General features: G+C 40.8%; 1 long non-coding RNA gene across 2 annotated transcripts in view; it reads right to left on the bottom strand.

Moving 5' to 3' along the window:
* Positions 1-2501: 2501 nt before the first annotated feature.
* Positions 2502-17422, bottom strand: part of LOC129527033 (uncharacterized) — a 117968-nt gene continuing 103047 nt past the window's right edge. Inside the window, exons 5-7 of one of the 2 annotated variants that reach the window (XR_010130948.1) lie at positions 15272-15416; positions 3397-6678; positions 2502-2737 (exon numbers count right to left, since the gene is read on the bottom strand). This is a non-coding gene — a long non-coding RNA (uncharacterized lncRNA). Of the gene's footprint in view, positions 6679-15271; positions 15417-17422 lie in introns of both variants that reach the window. The other variant, XR_008671866.2, reaches the window with a different exon arrangement.

The following is a 17422-nucleotide window of genomic DNA, read 5'->3' as shown; positions in this document are numbered from 1 at the left end:
GAGTAGGAGACATGGGCCATGGCTTTAATCCCATCTATACAGCCTCTTCTAAGGCAGGAGGGGCCAAGCAGCCTGGACTTGGATGTGGTGTGAAAGTGGTCGTGCATTACTCAAGCTGTGCTGCTGGTGTATTTGCCACATGTCATTTTCTTCATCACAGGATCCCTAGCGCCTGGCAGATGTTTAAAAAATACTTTTTGAATAGTTGACTGACCAAATGAATGAAAATATCCCTTTTTGGATTTCAGGTGTAGTGCCCTGTATGTGACAGACACTGAATACATGGTTGATGACACGCTGTTCTATTTCAACCTACCTGACATACAGAATTCAGAGCCTGTTGTTAACTGCATTGGCATTGCATTGTCCTTAAGATGAACGAGGGAGAGTGCTCAGAGCTGCGCACGCCAGCACCCCATTAGCAATGGGGGTACTTATATCTGTGCAGTGCAGTGACAGGAAGTAGCATTCTGTGGCTTCGCTTGGGAATGGTGAAAGGCATTGGTTATTGGTCGTTCTTCTACTTTCCCCTTGGTTTAAGGCTTGGTATTTGCAATGAAGAGCCCTGTTGAAAAGCCGTAACTAGGAGACAGGCAAACTTAATCAGTCCTGTTGAAATCTGCTAGGATTCTGCATCATAATGACCATGTTCACATGATGACAAAGAAGTCCCCTTAGATAAGAGCTAATGACTCCAAGCAAATGAGTTAATTACTGAGTAAGCAGCACAGTTGGAGGAGAGATGGGAAAGTCTGACGCCTAGTGGTCGTTAGGAAGGGCCAGCTACTAACCACATAGGATTCTAAGGAAACTATCTAAAGAGCATTCCTGAATCTTACATCTAGAAGGGGCTTGAAGAGAAACATTTCCAGGTTTAAAAAAAAATTGTTTTAAGGCACCGGATCTGAGATTCTGTCTGCATTCTGTCTGTGGTCTACAGGGTGGGGTTGGTTGAATTTGTGGTGCCAGAAAAATATAAACCCATTAAAGAAAAATCTAGAGCTTATAGCATTATATTGGTAGGATGACCTCATTTCAAGTTGCAGACACCATCCTCCAATTCAAAGGATGACTGGAGAGAGATAGCCCTGGGTTCAAGAATTACACACCTTCCTTCCATGGCCGGGTGCAGCGGCTCATGCCTGTAATCCCAGCACTTTGGGAGGCCGAGGTGGGAGGATCACCTGAGGTCAGGAGTTATAGAGCAGCCTGGCTAACATGGTGAAACCGCATGTCTACTAAAAATACAAAAATTATCAAGGCATGGTGGCACATGCCTATAATCCCAGCTATTGAGGAGGCTGAGGCAGGAGAATCGCTTGAACCCACAGGGCGGAGGTTGCAGTGAGCCGAGATCATGTTACTGCACCCCAGCCTGGGTGACAGAGTGAGACTCCATCTAAAAACATTTTTAAAAAGAATTATACACCTTCCTTCCTCAATTATCTACCCAAATGGTAGGTTTGGATTAAGTGATTTCAGTGGGTCTCTCTAGTTCCAAAATATTAAGATTTTTAACAGATGGATCTGTAAGCACCTTGGTGAGTAACTGAACTACCTTCAGCAAGATATTGAATCTCTCCATGCACTGGTCCATGCAAAAGTGAAAACTAATTTGATTCTCTTAAAATCTTTCTGAGGCTGGGTGCGGTGCCTCACATCTGTAATCCCAACACTTTGGGAGGCTGAGGCAGGGGGATTGCCTGAAGCCCAGAGTTCAAGACCAGCCTGTACAACCTGTCTCTACAAAAAATTCACTGAGCATGGTGGGGCACACCTGTAGTCCTAGCTGCTCAGGAGGCTGAGGCAGGAGGATTGCTTGAACCCAGGAGGTTGAGGCCGCAGTGAGCCATGACTGCACCACTGCACTCCAGCCTGGGTAACAGAGTGAGATTCTAACTCAAAAAGAAAAAAATGTTTCTGGAAGTTAATTTAGTTATAGTTAACAAAGCAGTTTGCAAGTGGAAAAACTCTTTGATCCAGAGTCTAGGAATACCTCCTAAGACAATAATTAAACATCAGGTCCAAGATTTATAGATAAATTGTTCATTTTAAAAACATTTGAAGACAATCTAAATGTCCATCAATAGGGAATTGGTTAAATAAAGTACCTCTATACAATGGAATACTATGGAAGACAGTTTTTAAAAAATGTTAAAGTATGCCTATATGTTCTAACATATTTTAACATGTTGAGAATACTTTGAATAAAAAGTAGGATAAGGATAAAATTTTGGGGGCAATATGCATTTATATGTATATTGATATGTTTGAAAATCTCAACACTGAATGGTGGGATTGTTTGTGTGATCTCTTACTCTTTATGCCTTTATATATTGTCTGACTTATTTTTGACAATAAGCACATATAACTTTACAGTAAAAAGGATCACCAGTAAAGCTTCTTAAAATTTTCATTCCTATTCTTACATCACTAAGAAGATGAAAAGACAACAGACGAAAACTGTTAAGTTTTATTCTAAGGCACATGACCCCCAGTAAGGGACTTTTGTTTATGTTGTTTATTCTTACTAATAGAGTATTTGTAAATTTTGAAAGTATGTCACCAAGCCAAGCAGGACAGACCACAAGATTTGTCTTCCTGTGACAGATGAACAAAAGAAGCAGGCACAACACCAATTTCAAGACTGTCCACCCTCTGTTCTTGGTGTTATCTTCAAGGGGAGTTATAAACCTGTCCCAGGTGGAGCAGATGACCAGAAATAAACTGTGAATCTCTGGAGAAAGAAAGAGGGAATAGAAAAAAGTCATCTGAAAACAACTGGAATCAATTCCCCCTTTTCTCTCAATCTCCCAGTTAGATGCTGCACACTACACGTAAAGTGGTTCCTACAGTCCTCCTTTCTGCTCCACCCAACAAGACCAAGGGTGCTCATCTTCACACTTTTCCTGGCAGGCAGAGCTTTGGTCCCTGAGTAGCACTCACCAGGAGATGTTCACCTATCACAAGCAGGGTGCCAAGGTACTGTCCCTTACTGTTCTGCTGTTGAGTGGAGGTGGTAAGGAAAAGAGGGGACAAGGACAGCAATTCCTCTGGGAGGAGGAGTGTGTTTGTGAACATGTCACCTGGAAGAGGACAGATGAGCAAAATGGGGAGATGGAGCTGTATTTGGCCCCCAGTATAGACCATTTCACTGAAATATAAGCAAGAGCCTAAAAATGACCATTTAGGCACATTTGGGGAGGGTCAAGGCCCAGTGAGCTCTTTGTCTAGAAAGAACTGTATGAGGGACACAGTTGGTCTTTAGTTACTGAGCAGCTTTCTTGTGCTGACATTTTGCTCTCTTCCCCATGTGATTTCTCAGGGCTCTATGTGATGTGTCCACCGCAGAGATGTAGAGCAGTGCATAGGGAAAGACACTTATGCAGAACCCACCTCAGTCTTTTTTTTTCCAGAAGCTCTTCCTGGGCTATTTTGCTTGCTGTTAGGAGGCAGCTAATAAACAGAATCTCTTAGGTTGCAGATTTTTCATTTCCGTTTTTGTTTTTGTTTTGCTTTGCTTTTCATTTAAACTGTGAAGACAAGATCTGTTCACCAAGAAAGATCACTAAGGAAAACCAAATTCAGTGAGTATATGTAAACTTCAGACCAAGATCTGCCCGTTTGTATAGGCATTGTTGGTGATGATGATGATGATGGTAATGGTGATCCCCAGGCAACCTGCTAAGTGCTTTTCGTAATGATCTCTTTTAACCCTTACAAAAACCTGGGGCATAGGTAAAACCATTTTATAGCTGAGGAGGCCAAGACTCAGAGAGGTTACCATAACTTTCCCAAAATAACTCTTGTTTCTTCTCACTCAACTCCACTCCTGACTTTCTGAACTCCTCTAAAGGAGACCCTATGGCCACACTATTCATCCTTGAGCCTTTCAGCTTAATTGCTTCAAAATCATTACTTCACCAAGCTACTCTTGAGGCCAAGGCAGGAGGATCACTTGAGCCCAGGATTTAAAGCTATGGTGTGCTATGATTGGACCTGTGAATAGCCACTGCACTCCAGACTGGGCAACATAGCAAGACTCTGTCTCTTAAAAAAATCACTACTTCAGAATCAAAGTCAGCTTTTGAACTTTTGTCAGGAGTCAGTCATCAGTAGCAACAACCTAAACATCTAATTGTTATTGGATAAGATGAGATGCAATTTCACAACGTAGTCATGAGCTTGGCTTCTGAAATAAGAGTTGTGGCACCATCACTCACTAGCTGTCCAGATTTGTGCAAAATGCTTAACCTCTCTGTCTCTCAGTTTTCTCAACTGCAAAATGAGGAATGGCACTCTTACCACACAAGGTCATTATGGGTAGTAAATGAGGTACTCATTTAAAGTGCTCAGCAGAGTCTAGCACTCAGTTAACATCAATAAATGTTAGTCATTTTAGCATTATCATTACTGTCTTCTTAATGTTAGTATTTTGCATACATTATCTTATTGAGCCCTTGCAATAAGTCTATTCAGACAAGGTAACTAAGGCTTACAGAGATTAAGTGGTTAGCCAAGGAGAAGGGAGCTGACCAGAAGAAGGTCTGGGATTCCAACTCAGATCTGACTCCAGGCCCACCCTATACTTCTTCTCAATATTGCTCACCTAACCAAGACAATATCAAAATATCATGAAGTAAGGAGGACTGCCAAAATTACTCTCATGTTGTAACAGGAAGATTTGGGTTTCAGAGTATTTTCATACAAGGAAATACTCAAGCTGGTTCCTGAAGTGAGAACTGTGTGGCATATTTTTTTAATGCCTGTGTAAGTCAGTATTTTTCAATGTAAGTGACAGCAGCCACTTTATTGGCTGAACTAACTGACAAGTCCAAAGATAGATCTCCCCTTCCTACAGGTATGGCTCAATCCAAGCACACCAGAGATGCCATCAGGAATATTTCTCTCTCCAATTATGAGCTATCTTTCCCTCTCTGTTGGCTTCTTTTTTACCTAGGCTTTCCCTTCTTAGCAGCAAGATGGCTAGCAGAGTCTCTGAACTTACATCTTAATAGTCACATGCCCAAAGGAAAAAGGTTATCTTTTCCCCAATTGTTCCAGGAGACAGCCTGGATGGCATCTCACTGATCTGAAGTTATATTCCCCTCCTGAACCAAACTTTATGGCCAGGGTGATGGAATCCTCTGACTGGCCAGGCTTGGGTTGAGTGACACCCTCGCACTCCTCCCACATTAAGTTGATGTACATACACTAAAAATTGGGGTCAGGTGGCTCTCCAAAGTAAGTGCTAGGTTGCTATTACCAGAAGAAGGAGGAATGGATGCTGTTTAGGCAGAAAGGATCTATGTCCACTACCATACTGTTCACTTGTAGAATATGGAGTCTCGGATGGGAATAAGAAGACTTGGACTCCACAGCTGACTAGCTGAGGAACCTACACAAATTCCTTAACTGCTCACAACCTCAGCTCTCCCATTTGTAATAACACATCTAATACTTATGTACAGCCTTGTTTATTTATCATAATAACTCAATTCTGTAAATACTTTCAAGAGCCCGTAACATTGATTTTACTGCTCAAATAAATAAAGTACAGACAAGTAAATCACCTGTCCAAAGGTTGCACAGGTGGAAAGCGGTTGAGCCAGGATTTGAACTCAGGCAGACTAAGACTGACTCCTGAGCCTTCACTCATAACCAATAGGCTTTACTACCATTTATCTGTAAAATTATGACTGGACAAGATGATTGCTAACATACATTGTAAATTTTTTGGTCTTACTGTTCAGTATAAAAAAGAAAGAGAAGAAGAAGAGGAAGAGAAGGAGGAGGGGAAGGAGGAGGAAGAATAATAATTAATAACAGAGTGGAAATCCTTGAAACCCATTTTATAAATGCTAATTTGGAGGGATAACACAGATCTGGTCTCTTGGTTTTGTGCATTCGTACCTTGAGTGGATGTTCTCTGAGTTTGTAACAGGAAAACTGTTGCTCTGTGATTTCTAAACAAATTTTGGATCTGCCTTCTGTAATAGCCAGCACACCAAAGCCTTCATCATTGTCAGCTAAGTTGCAGAAATTATACTTCTTAATGAAAGCTTAATCATTGAATAGAACTGTAAAGAAGATATTTTTCTACATAACAGTAACTTCCTTTTCGTTGTTTCCTTTTACTGAATTATTGAGTAAACATTAAAGCTGACAAATATTCTCCTGCTGTAAGCTGCTTATTTTCAAAATCTACTTCTGGAACTGTGCTTTGTCATCAGTTGACTTAAGCTAAAGGCAGTCTATAAATTAATAACCTACATCAAAGTGAGAAGCGGCTACTTAATGTTGAATAATGAATAAGGCAAAGCCTTTTGAGGTTGCTAATTCATGGTTAGATAAATAAAAATAGTCATGCCAAGTGAAAAGTTAACTTATTTTAGGTGGTTCAATAATATAAAAGGTTAAGCTATAGCCTTTGGTATAAAAATGTCAACATTACATATATATTATATTCATTTTTTAAAAACTTTTCCATCAGAAGAATACTTAACTTAAACTTCTTGGTGTCTTGAGGAAATGTTTGAGTCTATAGGTTTCTGTGGTGGAGGGCTGTGTGTTCTGAATTGTCCTCTTCTTGCTTGGGATTTCTTGTTCAATCTTCTCACCAACAAGACATAGTAAGATTTTTGAAGAGGTTACAACTGCTGTCATAATTCTAGTTATCTGTATGATAATCATGAGATTGGTCAGTCCTAAAAAGAATTTAGCAAGCATGTGTAAAAATTTTTTTATAGAGTTCCCTTCCTAAAAACACGAGTGGTATATGCAACAATAACTATAAATATAACAATGGCAACAACTTCTGCTGTTTTTGTGTCATTTACCTTGGGACAGACTTTGTGCTAATTATTTTACTTACGGTTGTTTAGTTATGTAATTCTAACAAGTCCTGAAGTGAGTATAGTACTTTTTTTTTTAATAACAAGGGTCAGAGAAGTTCATTGAAATTCCCAAAGTCATACAGCTACTAAGCGGTAAACTTAGGATTTGAACTTCCTTAAAGTTCTGTTCTGAGGATAACACTTTCCTCTCAAGTTCAGATAAATTTAAATTCTGGACTCTGACACAGGCAGAGTCTTATAAAGCATCCCTCTGTTAAGAAGAGTTCCTGAAGAGAGGAATGTTCTCTATTTATGGCTTCCCGAGGACTGGGTAAATGGTCTATTTTGTAGGAATAATCTTGAGGGTGAAGAGAAATGACCATAAGTCAAGGCCCACACAGATACTATGTCATGTTGAAGCTGTGCTCACATCTCTGGAGAGATTTGCTCTTTCAGCCACTGATATTGACTTTTTTAGCACAAAACACCACATGTATTATGCTGTCATCAGAGCCATCCTTGGTGATAATTGCAACATGCCAGCCATGAAACACCCAGCCCTGGCTCCCAAGGCCTATTTCTGAAAGGAACTGCATGGCTTTACAATTATCACTCAGACTGGCAGGGAGAAGGGAGGGTGGGAGCAGCAGGGGAAGAGATCATTTCAATCTGGATGAACAGATCAGCTGCCTTGGACACCATGCTGTGCTGGCCAAGCCAGGTTCCTGTGACATCATGCCCCATTCTCATACTGTCAGCAAAATTCCCTGAAGACAACAGCTGGCACTTCTGCTCACTCCACGTGGGAATGTATGCCAGCTCCTCCTTTCTGTGAGGCTGCTCATCTTCTCTCTGCTCCTGGAGTCCCTCCCTCACCCAAGGGGCAGGGTTCTGTGAGTGCAAGGACACCAGAAGAACTAATTTTCATGATAGTTAGAGGACCACGAATGAGGTGGTCCCAAACTGGCATTTCCAGACATTTTTTACCAAGGTACTCCAATGGGTTCTAGGTGAGCAGAGATATAGACAGGTCTCTTTCACCTCTGAGACAGCGAGAAGGGGAACTGGGAGGCCAGAGCCCTAACGACCTCCTCTATTTTTCTAGGGTGCTATTTACATGTTACCGCTTTCCATGTGTGCTGGGATGTGAAAGAATTTGGGAAGTACTGATAAAGTAGTTTGGAAAGACTCAAATATTATTACCGTTATCATTACATAACAACATATCATTACACAACATACATAACAACATGCATAGCAACACATCATTACAAAACAACAATGTAAACACACAAAGACCCTCAAGGAAGCTAAATCCTTGTTTCCTGGAAAATAGGAAAAGCATATCAGATATCTAAATTCTACTTCTTTTAATCATCCATTTTGTGATCTATGATAAGACTGTAATTATGTCCAAATAACCAGAAAGTTCAAATGTCCAGGTTTTATCACTAGTCGTCAGAGAAATGCAACTCAAAACCACAATGAGAGATCATCTCGCCCCCAGTTAAAATGGCTTGTATCAAAAAGACAGGCAATAACAGATACCGGTGAGGATGTGGAGAAAGGGGAACCCTCATACAATGTTACTGGAAATGTAAATTAATATAGCCACTATGGAGAGCAGTATGGAAGTTCCTCAGAAAACTAAAAACAGAAATTTATGTGATCCAGCAATTTCACTGTGTATATATCCAAAATAAAGGAAATAGATATATCAAAGAGATACCTGCACTCTCATAATTATTGCAGCACTATTCACTGTTCACTATTCACTATTCACAATAGCTAAAATAAAATCAACCTAAGTGCTCATCAATGGATGAATGGATAAAGAAAACAGGGTATATATATACAATGGAGTACCATGCAACCATCAAAAAAGAATGAGATTCTATCATTTACAGCAGCATAGATGGAACTGGAAGCCATTATGTTAAGTGAAATAAGCCAAGCACAGAATGACAAATATTGCATTGTTCTCACTCAAATGCAGGAACTAAAAACGTGGATCTCGAGAAGACAGAGAGTACACTGGTGGTTACCAGAGGCCAGGAAGGGGAGAAGGGAGAGGAGGAGGGAGGAATGGATGAAGAGGGAGGATAAAAGAATGTAAATGTATTTATTACCACTGAAATGTACAGTTAAAATGGTAAAGATGGTAAATTATATATGTATATTTTACCTCAATGAAAAAAAATGTTTTAAATGTCCAGGTTTTCAAGATTCAAACAGAAGTAGCGTAACTCTAGAGTACTGTGAAATTCTTAAAGGCCTCTGAATCATTGATGATGAAAGTGTTTCTTGTCATTGTCGGATATTTGTAGTTTAATTCATCATGTAATTGTAATCCATTTATAATGTGACACTAGAATATTCTACAGTTTTTTCACAGTAAGCTTAGCCCTTCTGAGGCAATTTGACTGCAATTAAGGTAAGCTACAAAATCCTTACTAATAAAACAATGATTATGCCTTGGTTATGAAGTCTTAACCTTATCATCCCAGTCTCCTCCTAACTTTGCTTCTTCATAACAAGGTTAATGGAGAGACTGCCATGCTCTTCTCAATAGTCATTTTTTTTTCTTTAAATAAGCATGGCAAATTTTATGGCATATTTCCAAAGAATGACACCTAAGGAGACAGATTTTTAAAAATCAAGACCACAATCAAACGTTTTTATTCTTCGTTTTAAAAACAAGACAGCTTCTGATAATTTACTTGTAGGTTCCTAGTTCTGCATAACAATTTGGCACCAAAAGTCTTAGACAACAAGGCAAACTACCACTGTATCCTTTTTTTATTTTGAGATAGGGTCTTACTCTGTCACACAGGCTGGAGGGCAGTGGTATGACCACAGCTCACTGCAGCCTTGACTTTCTGGGTTCAAGTGATTCTCACACTTGAGCCTCCCAAGTAGCTGAGACTACAGGTGTGCGCCACCATGCCTGGCTAATTTTTTAAAATTTTTTGTAGAGACGGGGTCTCTGTATGTTGCCCAGGCTGGTCTTGAACTCCTGGGCTCAAGCGATCCTTCTGCTTTGGCCTACCAAAGTGCTGGGATTACAGGAATGAGACACTGCTCCCAGCCTCTGTGCTCATTTGACTGTTGATCCTAAACCAACAACACTGTCATTCTCTTGGGTTCACCAGTTTTTCTTTATTTACATAATGCAAGTGTCAGGACAGATATGTCATTATGCACTGCATCCACAATACTCTTTGGTGTTATCTTTTAAAATCAAGGTTTCTTCTGCTCAATTTTCAAATAAAATTTCTCCTACAACTCAGTCTTTCAATATTCAGGAGTCTATTTTCTTTCCTTTTCTTTTTTTTTTTTTTTTTTTGAGATGGAGTCTCGCTCTGTTGCCCAGGCTGGAGTGCAGTGGCGCTATCTCAGCTCACTGCAAGCTCCGCCACCCGGGTTCACACCATTCTCCTGCCTCAGCCTCCCGAGTAGCTGGGACGACAGGCACCCACCACCACGCCCAGCTAATTTTTTGTATTTTTAGTAGAGACGGGGTTTCACTGTGTTAGCCAGGAGGGTCTCGATCTCCTGACCTCATGATCCGCCCACCTCGGCCTCCCAAAGTGCTGGAGCCACCACGCCTGGAGTTCAGGCGTGAGCCACCGTGCCTGGCCCAAGTCTATTTTCTAAATTGTGTTTACCAGTTACTTGTATGTGATCATGCTCCAAAAATCAACTTGCCTGTGACAAAACACTTGGTTGACAAAATCCTGATTTACACTATAAACTGTTTTCTAAAAGTGCTAGCGTTCAAGAGCATTGCTAAACGAAGACTTTAAAGTGCTTCACACATGGTAGATGCTCAATACATATTAAATTACATATATACAATGTATTTGATATTTCTTTTGCTGTCAACCAGTAAAAATTTACTAGAATGCAGCAGCATCATGCATAGAACCCTAGGGTAAAATGACAAAGTAGAAAATATTGCCTCTGTTTTACTGAATTGGCCACAGATTGGGATTAAAAACCCATACTTGGCCAACAATTAAAAAAGAAAACCAGTTTCTATTTAATTGCATAAATGTATAGCAAAGACTGTGTGCAGAATATGAAAGAAAGGCAGATTTCTTGAGACCTGGAGTGGTCAAATATGGGTTGGAGGCAGACATGTGGGCAACTGGGGAAATCTCAAGCATAAGGAGTAAGAAAGTGGAGGTACAAGGACAAGAGCTCACACAAAAACCATCCCACACCTTAACCATTCTCAATAAATTTAGGCTAAATGAATTCAATTCAAATAAGAAAAAGACATAATTACTTGTGTTAAATTAAGTTTAACCTAAAGCTGCCTCCTTACATATTTTAGGTTTGGCTTAAAGGTTTCTCTGTATATTGTGAACTATAAGAAGTGAAGGTGTAAACAGACTGTAGCCTACACTTATGTCAATTATCAAGTTTTGGCCAATCAAATGTAGCCAACTGTTTGAACCATGTTCAGACAAGGCAAACGTCAACCTGTAACCAATCCAGCTGTTTCTGTACCTCACTTCTGTTTCTATACATCACTTTCCTTTTTCTGTCCATAAATCTTTTCCACCATGTGGCTGCGCTGGAATCTCTCAGCTTACTCTGGCTCAGGAGCCTGCCCAGTTCACAAATTGTTCATTGCTCAATTAAACTCCTTTACATTTAATTCAGCTGAAGGTTGTTTGTTTGTTTGTTTGTTTGTTTAAGACTTTATTAGGAAAGACCTGGAAAGGCTGACTAGTGTACCTTGTTGTCTTCCAATAATCATTTCTTAGTCCACTTCTAGACAAATATAAATTGGAGCTACTTTTAATGACCTGAAGAGGTTGATTTCACACTCACAGCCTCTTTAGATCACCTACCTGTTAACAGGCCTTGCTAATAGAAGAGAGGAAGTATAATATTCTCTCTACTTTTCACAGTTCTTCATGGACTCACAGTAACAAAACAGATGATCAGAAGTTCAATAACATGTATACCTCCTGTATCATAGGAGATAGGGAAATCTCCAAGAATAAATCTCAAAGAAGCGGCTTTGACTTCAGACTATTTAATAAAGAAGTACTATCCTTTGCTGAAATAAAGAAAGAAGGATGTGAGGAAAGGCAGGTTATAGGGAGAAGGCCAGGAAAAGGACAGTAAATGGGTAGGGTTTGTCATGCAGATGTAAGTGGTACCTTCTCCACTGATAAGAGTCTAGTGATTTAGTTGTCCCTGTCTTCCTGGTGAGAGAAGACATTCTGAGAAGTGGAGATTTCCTTTATAGATGTAAATTTATCATACAAAATGGTAACTTCTACTCTGTTTTCAGAGCTTCCCCTGTGTCTGCAGTTTCTCAAAATAATCCTTAGGCCAAAGAGGAATGTTTTGGGGTGGCATATTCTTGTCTGCTACAGTTATATTTTGGGCTGACAGATTCTAAACTCCATCACTAAGAAGCAAGCTCACCTGTGAAGATAATATTCTGGTCCTACTCTCCTCTAAGTCTGCTTAGTTCTTGTTATGTCCTTTGTTGATGTTGAACAGAAATGCTTGCTTATGCTTTTGGTCAGGTGCTCTTTATGTAATTAAATCTCTCCTTGGTTTTCTCTTCTTTGTTTTCAAACTAGTTCTGTCTTCAGGCATTCTTGTCTCCTTTTCTGCTTGGCTTTTTCTTGCTTATTCTGACTATGTGTCAGTGAGAGGCCTAGGTCCTCTCCATTCCCTGAAGGCCTAATGGGGAGTGATGACTTGACTGGGTGGGGACTGCCCTGTCCCTGTGGCACTCTCAGACCACACTGCACAACCCCCGCGGTCACCCAGGAAATGCAGGGGTTTAGGAGAGAAGTCTGGTTTCCAGTGAAGGCTGTCAAGTGAATAGATTATAGCCGCATCTTATTAGCAGCTCTGGGAACATCTAGCAAACCACATCATCACAGATCTGAGACAGGAGGGTAACACAGAAAATAAGAACTGTGAAAGGGGAGAAAAATGCCTCTGTTTCTGTTTCTGTGCCGTGCATCTAGGCCACCAGGAGGTTACTTTTCTTCTCTAATTGCGAATGTTCATTTTCATTCAATTGGCTGTGTAATGAGAAGAAAGATTCGCTTTCACCACAAGTGGCCACTGATTTCTCACCCTAAGAACTATGTTCTTCACAGCATTCCCCAGCTCAGGATTATGACAATGACTTTCTCTTGTCTCTAGCACCAAGGTGTGGTTCCTGCCTGATTTTCAAGAGCATCCAATAACCCGGCCCAGACTACCCATCCAACCACATTTCCCCAGAATTTTCTGGAGAGTTTCTTTTGTTGTACTAGAGAGATATACTCACCCCCACCAGGATAGGCCAGTGCTGTCCTACTGTTATCCTTCACTAACATGATATAGAAAGGTATCCCTTCTTGTCTCCACTCTACAAAATCCAGTGAATTCTTCTAGGCTCACTTCTCCTTTCTCCTGGAATTATAGATTCTCAAGATCAGAAGGGATTGTTAAGGTTATTCAATCCAGCACCTAGCTTATAGCAGGCACTTTATAAATATTTGTGAATGAATTAATGAACCACACTTCTCTGAGAAACTCAAGCTGGGATTCCTTTTTGATCATATCTACTGAAAATATATCCATGTGTCAAAAGTAGAGGCTAAATAGACTCTCCTGAACTACTCACTGTGGAAAAACTTCAGTTCCACTTTTCAAAGAAATAAGAAAAGCAATTTGAAGGGTGGTGTTGATTATTATAATTCACCAAGTATGAACACGTATAACAATTGTTTCAAATGGTTAGAATTGGCAATGGAGGCGGGCATGGTGGCTCACGCCTGTAATCCCAGCACTTTGGGAGGCCGAGGCCGGTGGAATCACGAGGTCAGGAGATCAAGACCATCCTGGCTAACACGGTGAAACCCCATCTCTACTAAAAATACAAAAAATTAGCCGGGTGTGGTGGCGGGCGCCTGTAGTCCCAGCTACTCTGCTCGGGAGGCTGAGGCAGGAGAATGGCATGAACCCAGGAGGCAGAGCTTGCAATGAGCAGAGATCGCACAACTGCACTCCAGCCTCGGCGACACAGCAAGACTCCGTCTCAAAAAAAAAAGAAAAAAAAAAAAAGAGTTGGCAATGGAAGGTACCCTGGCTCAGTGAGGCCCACAGCAATTAATTAAGAATTTTAGACCAGGGAGCTCTCAGTTAAGAGCATTCACTCCTGCTAATTCTTTTTTTTTTTTCTTGTGCTTTTTTATCTTTTTTAACTTTGATTTTAGGTTTAGGGGTACATGTGAAGATTTGTTACATAGGTTAACGTGTTATGGGGGTTTGTTTTACCTATTATTTCACCACCCAGTATTAAGTCCAGTACCCAATAGTTTTTTCTGCTCTTCTCCCTCCTCCTATGGGTAGATAACTACTGGGCCTAATACCTTGGTGATGTTGTTTCCATCTTCGTATTCATAAGTTATCATTTAGCTCCCACTTATAAGTGAGAACATGTGGTATTTGGTTTCCTCTTCTTGCATTAGTTTGCTAAGGATAATAGCCTCCAGCTCCATCTATGTTCCCACAAAAGACATGCTCTTGTTCTTTTTTTACAGCTGCAAAGTATTCCATGGTGTATATGTACCACATTTTCTTTATCCAATCCGTCATTGATGGGCATTTAGGTTGATTCCACAACTTTATTATTGTGAATAGTGCTGCAATGAACATTCGCGTGCATGAGTATTTATGGTAGAATGATTTACATTCGTCTGGGTATATACCCAGTAATGCGATTGCTGGGTCTAATGGTATTTCTGTTTTTAGCTCTTTGAGGAATCGCCACACTGCTTTCCACAATGGTTGAACTAATTACACTCCCACCAACAGTGTGTAAGTGTTCCCTTTTCTCCACAACCTTGCCAGCATCTGCTATTTTTTGACTTTTTATGTAATAGCCATTCTGACTGGTGTGAGATGGTATCTCATTGTGGTTTTGATTTGCATTTCTCTAACAATCAATGATATCTGGCTTTTTTATATGCTTATTGGCCACATGTATGTCTTCTTTTGAAAAGTGTCTTTTTGTGTCCTTTGCCCACATCTTAATGGGGTTGTTTGTTTTTCTCTTGTAAATTTGTTTAAGTTCCTTACAGATGCTGGATATTAGACCTTTGTCAAATGCATAGTTTGCAAATCTTTTCTCCCATTTTGTAGGTTGTCTGTTTACTCTGTTGATAGTTTCTTTTGCTGTGCAGAAGCTCTTTAGTTTAATTAGATCCCACATGTCAATTTTTGCTTTTGTTGCAATTGCTTTTGGTGTCTTTGTCATGAAATCTTTGCCCGTTTCTATGTCCATGATGGTATTGCCTAAACTGGCAGAAAGAGAGCACAGATAGGAAGTAAGGAATGCCCACCAAAGATGTGACTAAATGGAAGTCATTGTGTCTTCTCAAAGGAAAAAGTGGGAACTTACTTACAGGGTTCTTTGTGGACTAAAGGCAACAAGCGGGTACGATCTTATGTCCTGTAGAGCTTAGTGATTAGTAGTTTCTGGAGAAAGACTTCCTAGGTTGAAATCCTGCCTCTGCCCCTGTGAACAAGCTGCTGTGCCCCAGTTTTCTCCTGTATAGAATGAGGGAAATAACATCACCTTAGAGGATTTTTAGAGAAAAATAAGTGAGATGCTTCAATAAAGCATTAAGCACTGTACCTGCCACATGGTAACTTTTCTTGAAATGTGAGACAAAAAATTATTTATTTTATAAAGGAAAACAACAGGCTGTAAAAGAAGCAGTTTCTCATTTTCTGAAATACATATATCTTCCTTTTGGCAGGGGCAGGGAATAAGGTTTAGGAAGAGAAATGGGTATTTTTCCAGAGGGAGATAGTGAGAATGAATTAATGATTTTGTGACTCATGGGGCATGAGGTCATATGACACGGTTTCATGTAGCTTCCCACTGAGATAGTTCAGGGCTGCACAAACAGCGTGGAAGGCTTTGGGCATGGGGCCAATGAAAAGTGAGAATGGATCCCTTGGAGGCTGAGGCTAGAGATGCCGGCAGAACACTTGGTCTGGGAATCCTATGGATAGTTGAGAAAAGCGGAACTAGGACAGCCCCTAGGTATGGAAATATGGAGGGAAGAAAGTCAAACTTATTTTTGTAGACTAGTGGCCCAAATACCTGAGGTGGAGTGTTTCTCAGTGACCACAGGATTGGCTCAGAGTAAATAGTTGATGGGGCAAGGGAATGTAAGTTGAAGAGAGGTGTTGTTGGAATGCAGGAGCAATCGCACGGGCTTAAGGGCCTGAGCAGCTTTCATATTGCTCTTCTATTGAGGTTCAAAGATGGAGGGCTGGAGAGGAGGGCCAGTATAGGCAGAAATTGCCTCCCCCATTTTATAGAATGTGTTCCTCTTGGAATATGCTCTGGGCAGTTCCAGGAGTTCTGAGCAAGGCATACATGGCTAAGTTCATGTTTAGTTACTCACATTCTGAAGTCACTGACACCTATCAGTCCATCCTGTCCTTGAGGAAAGACTACTTTGCAAGCTCTGCCTGTGCCTTCCTGTGGGAAGCCAGAAGAGCAACGGGTGTCATTGTTGGCTCCATGAGAGAGGTCATTTTGCTTAGTGAGAGATTATAGGCAAAAATAGAAGCCCCAATGTAGTCTCCTGGGCAAATGACTTATTCATGTGTTCTAAATTATTGAGGTCATTGAAGAAAGTGCTATTTTTAACCTTTGAGAAAGGAAAGAACGGGGTGAACTGGGCTTTAGGGAGGACTGTGTCTTCATAGGGCAAAAGGCAATGGTGTAAACAGGGGCTGAAAAGAAAGGTAGGGGTCGGTGCATGCACCCTGAGAGGGGCATGTGCTCAGTGCATGACCCTCAGAAGTCTTCTGTGTATAGATGGGTATGCCTCATTTGCAACCAGCCAGCCACACGGAAGGAGACTTAGAGAGCTGAATTGGCAATATAGGCAGATATCTTAGCTAGAGCCATTTTTCAGAGAGCCAGGGAGAACTCTGTGCCACAAAATGCTATTCCTACATTTTGTATTCCTTCAGAGCTTAAAGGCTTTGTTTTTCTCCTGAAATGTAAATGTTCCCTCGGAGATTCCACACATTGATGGTTTATCAGCGGCCACCTCAATTATTGGTGAACACCTTTGCAGGAAAATGAATCAATAGTTGATTGAGAGCAAAAATGGGGTGTAGAATAATGCTTAGGGTGGGAGTAATGGAGGAGAGTTCCAGTGGATGAAGCGCCTGGGCTGTAAAAATGTAGGAATGAAGACCCTGAGAAAGTAGAGAAAAATTAACAATGGAAAACTTATGTCTGTGTTGGGCTCAGAATATGATACTCCAAAGCATGGCGCTTTGGTGTGCTGAGTACTTTGAACTGAAGAAAATTGGAAAGGCCTCAGAACCAAGGTCTTTCCCATCTTCTCCCATCCTCCTGTCTCCTGCTTCTCTTTCTTCCCCAAAGTGAGTCATAGAAGCCACACTTTCCCTTCCCCAAGGTGGGTCATAGAAACTAGAACTCCTCTTTCTCAAAGCCACCCGTAAAACCTAGAAAGGTCATTCTCTCCCTTCTCCCTTGAAGACCCTCATTCCAGAGGGACCCC

Source organism: Gorilla gorilla, chromosome 16 (genome assembly GCF_029281585.2).
Source record: "Gorilla gorilla gorilla isolate KB3781 chromosome 16, NHGRI_mGorGor1-v2.1_pri, whole genome shotgun sequence".
NCBI lineage: Eukaryota > Metazoa > Chordata > Mammalia > Primates > Hominidae > Gorilla > Gorilla gorilla.
Note: the sequence above shows the minus strand (reverse complement) of the source record. Positions and strands in the feature narration are given on the sequence as shown.